Source organism: Arachis hypogaea, chromosome 12, assembly GCF_003086295.3.
Source record: "Arachis hypogaea cultivar Tifrunner chromosome 12, arahy.Tifrunner.gnm2.J5K5, whole genome shotgun sequence".
NCBI lineage: Eukaryota > Viridiplantae > Streptophyta > Magnoliopsida > Fabales > Fabaceae > Arachis > Arachis hypogaea.
The window spans coordinates 69,508,088-69,514,230 of NC_092047.1; the positions used below are offsets into that span (position 1 = coordinate 69,508,088).

At 36.9% G+C, this 6,143-nt stretch overlaps 1 non-coding gene across 1 annotated transcript; it reads left to right on the forward strand.

The window, feature by feature from the left end:
- Positions 1–692: 692 nt before the first annotated feature.
- On the forward strand, positions 693–800 carry LOC112731220 (small nucleolar RNA R71). The gene has a single exon (XR_003167008.1). It is a non-coding gene; the product is annotated as a small nucleolar RNA R71 (small nucleolar RNA).
- The last annotated feature ends 5,343 nt before the right edge of the window (positions 801–6,143 follow it).

Here is a 6,143-nt window from a genome sequence, read left to right on the forward strand (position 1 = left end):
GGAGGGATTTCAGTGATCCTTTTACTCAGCTGGTCCACTTGTGCTTCCAAATTTCTAATGGAAGACCTTGTTTCATTCATGAAACTCACAGTGGCCTTAGATAGATCAGAGACTAAATTTGCTAAGCTAGATGGATTCTGCTCAGAATTCTCTGTCTGTTGCTGAGTGTATGATGGAAAAGGCTTGCTATTGCTAAACCTGTTTCTTCCACCATTATTAGAGCCTTGTTGAGGCTTTTGATCCTTCCATGAGAGATTTGGGTGATTTCTCCATCATGGATTGTAGGTGTTTCCATATGGTTCACCCATGTATTTTAACTCTGCTATTGTAGGGTTCTCAGGATCATAAGCTTCTTCCTCAGAAGATGCCTCTTGAGTACTGTTGGATGCAGCTTGCATTCCATTCAGACTCTGAGAAATCATATTGACTTGCTGAGTTAATATTTTATTCTGAGCCAATATGGCATTCAGAGTATCAATTTCAAGAACTCCCTTCTTCATAGGCGTCCCATTACTCACAGGATTCCTCTCAGAAGTGTACATAAACTGGTTATTAGCAACCATGTCAATGAGTTCTTGAGCTTCTGCAGGCGTTTTCTTTAGGTGAATGGATCCACCTGCAGAAGTATCCAATGACATCTTTGATAGCTCAGATAAACCATCATAGAATATATCCAGGATGGTCCTTTCTGAAAGCATGTCAGAAGGACACTTTTTGGTCAGCTGCTTGTATCTTTCCCAAGCTTCATAGAGGGATTCACCATCTTTCTGTCTGAAGGTTTGAACGTCCACTCTAAGCTTGCTCAGCTTTTGAGGAGGAAATAACTTGGCTAAGAAAGTCGTGACCAGCTTGTCCCAAGAGTTCAGGCTATCTCTGGGTTGAGAATCCAACCACACTCTAACTCTGTCTCTTACAGCAAAAGGGAAAAGCATGAGCCTGTAGACTTCAGGATCTACTCCATTAGTCTTAACAGTATCACATATCTGCAAGAATTCAGTTAAGAACTGAAAAAAGGATCTTCAGATGGAAGTCCATGAAACTTGCAGTTCTGCTGCATCAAAGAAACTAGCTGAGGTTTCAGCTCAAAGTTGTTTGCTCCAATGGTAGGGATGGAGATGCTTCTTCCATGTAAATTGGAATTAGGTGCAGTAAAGTCACCAAGCATTCTCCTTGCATTATTGTTGTTGGGTTCGGCTGCCATCTCCTTTACTTGTTCGAAATTTTCAATAAGGTTGTCTCTGGATTGTTGTAATTTAGCTTCTCTTAGTTTTCTCTTCAGAGTCCTTTCAAGTTCTGGATCAGCTTCAACAAGAATGCCTTTTTCTTTATCCCTGCTCATAAGAAAGAGAAGAGAAAAAGAAAAGAAGAGGAATCCTCTATGTCACAGTAAAGAGGTTCCTTATTGTTAGTAGAAGAAGAGAAGAAGAAAAAATTCGAACACAGATAGAAGAGGGGGTTCGAATTTGGTGAGTGATATGAGGAAGAGATGTTAGTAGATGAATAAATAAATAGAATACGATGAGAGAGGGAGAGGATTTTCGAAAATAATTTTTGAAAAAGAGTTAGTGATTTTTGAAAATAGTGTTTTTGAAAAAAAGTTAATTTTTCGAAAATTTAAAATAAAAAAATTAAAATAATTAGTTAATTAAAAAGAAATTTTGAAAAAGAGGGAAGATATTTTCAAAAATTAGAGAGAGAGAGAGAGAGTTAGTTAGGTGGTTTTGAAAAAGGTAAGAAACAAACAAAAAGTTAGTTAGTTAGTTGAAACAATTTTGAAAATCAATTTTGAAAAGATAAGAAGATAAGAAGTTAGAAAAGATATTTTAAAATCAAATTTTTGAAAATGATAAGATAAAAAGATATTTTTGAAAAGATATGATTGAAATTAGTTTTGAAAAAGATTTGATTTTTAAAATCACAATTAATGACTTGATTTACAAGAAATCACAAGATATGATTCTAGAACTCAAAGTTTGAATCTTTCTTAACAAGCAAGTAACAAACTTGAAATTTTTGAATCAAAACATTAATTGATGATGTTATTTTCGAAAATTAGGAAATAAAGATAAGAAAAAGATTTTTGAAAAATATTTTTAAAATTTTTGAAAATAACTAAGAAAAGTGAAAAAGATTTGATTTTTGAAAAAGATTTTGAAAAAGATAAGATTTTTAAATTGAAAATTTGATTTGAATCATAAGAAACAATTGATTTTTAAAAATTTTTGAAAAAGTCAACTCAAATTTTCGAAATTTATGAGTGAAAAAGGGAAAGATATTTTTTTGATTTTTGAATTTTTAATGATGAGAGAGAAAAACATGAAAATGATGCAATGCATGAAAATTTTAGATCAAAACAATGAATGCATGCAAGAATGCTATGAATGTCAAGATGAACACCAAGAACACTTTGAATGTCATGATGAACATCAAGACTATATTTTTTTAAAAAATTTTTAATGCAAAGAAAACATGCAAGACACCAAACTTAGAATTCTTTAATGCTTAGACACTAAGAATTCAAGAATGCATATGAAAAACAAGAAAAGACACAAAACATGCAAATGCAAAGATCAAACAAGAAGACTTACCAAGAACAACTTGAAGATCATGAAGAACACTATGAATGCATGAAAATTTTCGAAAAATGCAAGATGAGTATGCAATTGACACCAAACTTATAACATGACTCAAGACTCAAACAAGAAACACAAAAATATTTTTGATTTTTATGATTTTATGAATTTTTTTTGTATTTTCTTTTAAATTTTTTTTTCAAAAATCATTTTGAAAAAGAAAAAATAAGGATTCCAAAATTTTTAATATGAATTCCAAGAATCTTATGCTTTTTAGTCTAAAGCTCCAATCAAAGGGTCAGGCATGGCCTAATAGCCAGCCAAGCTTTAGTATGTAACTCAGACATGACACGCCTAACATGCCCTACAGCCAGAGGAATTAGGCATGGCTTTACAGCCAGCCAGGCTTCAACATGCTTTATGAAACACTAGAATTCATTCTTAAAAATTCTGAAGAAAATTATATTTTTGAAAACATTTTTTTTCGAAAACAAAGGAGAAATTGTTGAAAGATTTTTGAAAAATTTTTGAAAATAAAACAAAAAGAAAATTACCTAATCTGAGTAACAAGATGAACCGTCAGTTGTCCAAACTCGAACAATCCCCGGCAACGGCGCCAAAAACTTGATATGCGAAATTGTTACTCAGGTTGTGAATTATTGTTCGAAATTGATTCCCTGGCGATGGCACCAAAAACGGATGCACAGAACCATGGTCTAAACATATCTTCACAACTTCGCATAACTAACCAGCAAGTGCACTGGGTCGTCCAAGTAATACCTTACGTGAGTAACGGTCGAATAACACGGAGATTGTTGGTATGAAGCAAGCTATGGTCACCTTGTAAATCTCAGTCAGGCGGATATAAAATAGTTATGTAGTTTTCGAAAATTAGTAATAAAAGAAGGATAGAAATACTTATGTAAATCATTGGTGAGAATTTCAGATAAGCGTATGGAGATGCATTTGTTCCTCTGGACCTCCGCTTTCCTGCTGTCTTCATCCAATCAGTCTTACTCCTTTCTATGGCTGGTTTTATGTAAGGATGTCACCGGTGCCAATGGCTACTTTCAATCCTCTCGGGAAAATGGTCCAAATGCTCTGTCCCAGCACGGCTAATCATCTGGAGGCATCACCCTTGTCGTTGGTTGCATCCTATTCCTCTCTGTGAAAATGGTCCGATGCGCTGTCACTGCATGGCTAATCATCTTGGAGGTTCTCGATCATGCTGGAATAGAATTTACTATCCTTTTGCGTCTGTCACTACGCCCAGCACTCACGAGTTTGGAGTTCGTCACAGTCATTCAATCCCAGAGTCCTACTCGGAATACCACGGACAAGGTTTAGACTTTCCGGACTCTCATGAATGCTGTCATCAATCTAGCTTATACCACGAAGATTCTGATTAAGAGATCTAAGAGATACTCATTCAATCTAATGTAGAACGGAAGTGGTTGTCAGGCACGCGTTCATAGGGAATGATGATGATTGTCACGTTCATCACATTCAGGTTGAAGTGCGAATGAATATCTTAGAAGCGAAATAGGATGAATTGAATAGAAAACAGTAGTACTTTGCATTAATCTTTGAGGAACAGTAGAGCTCCACACCTTAATCTATGGAGTGTAGAAACTCCACCGTTGAAAATACATAAGTGATAATGGAGTTCATTGGTCTCGGCCCCCGAGGGGAACCGGAGTAACAAAAGCTTACGAATACAATGATAAAAAGTTCTATTTATAATAAACTAGTCACTAGGGTTTACAGAAGTAAGTAATTGATGCATAAATCCACTTTCGGGGCCCACTTGGTGTGTTCTTGGGCTGAGCTTGAAGTCTACACGTGGAGAGGTCATTCTTGGAGTTGAACGCCAGCTTTTGTGCCATTTTGGACGTTGAACTCCACTTTGCAACTTGTTTCTGGCGCTGGACGCCAGAATTGGGCAGAGAGCTGGCGTTGAACGCCAGTTTGCGTCGTCTAAACTTGGGCAAAGTATAGACTATTATATATTTCTGGAAAGCCCTGGATGTCTACTTTCCAACGAAATTGGAAGCGCCTCATTTTGAGTTCTGTAGCTCCAGAAAATCCATTTTGAGTGCAGGGAGGTCAGAATCCAACAGCATCAGCAGTCCTTCTTCAACCTCTGAATCTGGTTTTTGCTCAAGTCCCTCAATTTCAGCCAGAAAATACCTGAAATCACAGAAAAACACACAAACTCATAGTAAAGTCCAGAAATGTGAATTTAACATAAAAACTAATGAAAACATCTCTAAAAGTAACTAGATTCTACTAAAAACATACTAAAAATAATGCCAAAAAGCGTATAAATTATCCGCTCATCAAGAACCTCTCTCTAAAAACTACATCTAAATCATCAAAAGTAAATAATTGGAGACTCTCCTTTGAATGGATCTGGGCCAAAAAGGGCTTCAGAAATCGCTGGGAGCGTTTTCTGTAATTTCTGGTGCGTGGCCTCTGTCACGCGTCCGCGTGGGTCACACGGTCGCATCATCTGGAGTTTTTCTTATCACGTGTTCGCTTCGGTCATGTGTCCACGTCATCTGCATTCTACTCAAGGTGCGCGTTCGCGTCATTCATGCGTTCGCGTCGCGCTCTCTTCGCGCTGAGCATGCGGCCGCGTCGTCCACGCGTTCGCGTCGCTGTCAGTTTCTTCAAAAACTCCATTTTGTGCTTTTCTTCTATTTTTATATGTTTCTTTTCCATCCTTTAAGTCATTCCTGCCTTAGAAGATCTGAAACTACTCAACACACAAATCACGGCATTGAATGGTAATAAAGGGTAATTAAAATAATTATTCTTAAAGCATAGGAAACATGTTTTTCACATATCTCACATAATAAGGAAGGGAAAGTAAAACCATGCAATTAACATGAATAAGTGAGTGAAGGATTGAATAAATCACTTAAATTAGGCACAAAATATATCATAAAATATGGGTTTATCACTTACCTCCACTCTACAAGCTCTCATATCCTGCATGGAACCACCATCTACCCCCTACAATCAACCTTCAAGCTCTAGTGCACTCCCCTCTCAACCTTTACCCAACCCCAAGGGTGGAATCAATACAATCACTTTGAGGTCCAGAACTACACTGCAAGAGAGGAGTCCCGAGGAGCTAAGCTCAAGAGAAGACATTCAAGTTGAAGACATTATTGAGGTAGAAGATGTTGAAGAGGAAGATGAAGTACAAGATGCGGTTGAAGAAGAAGCGGCTCAACCAAGGAATGGAGTACCTAAGGAAGATGATGCTGTGAGAGAAGCCATACCCATTCCTTTTTCACACCTTGGTAGGAGGACCAAAAAGCAAGTGGAGCTAGATCCCAAGATGGTGGAGATCTTCAAAAAGGTTGAGGTAACTATTCCCTTTTTTGATGCTATTCGCCAGGTACCTAAGTATGCTAAGTTTCTAAAAGATTTGTGCATGAATAAGGATAAAATACATGATTTAGAAACTATTTCATTTGGTAGCTCTATTTCTTCTTTAATAGGTGCTATACCGGAAAAATGCGGTGATCCCGGTCCTTGCATGGTTACTTATACTATATG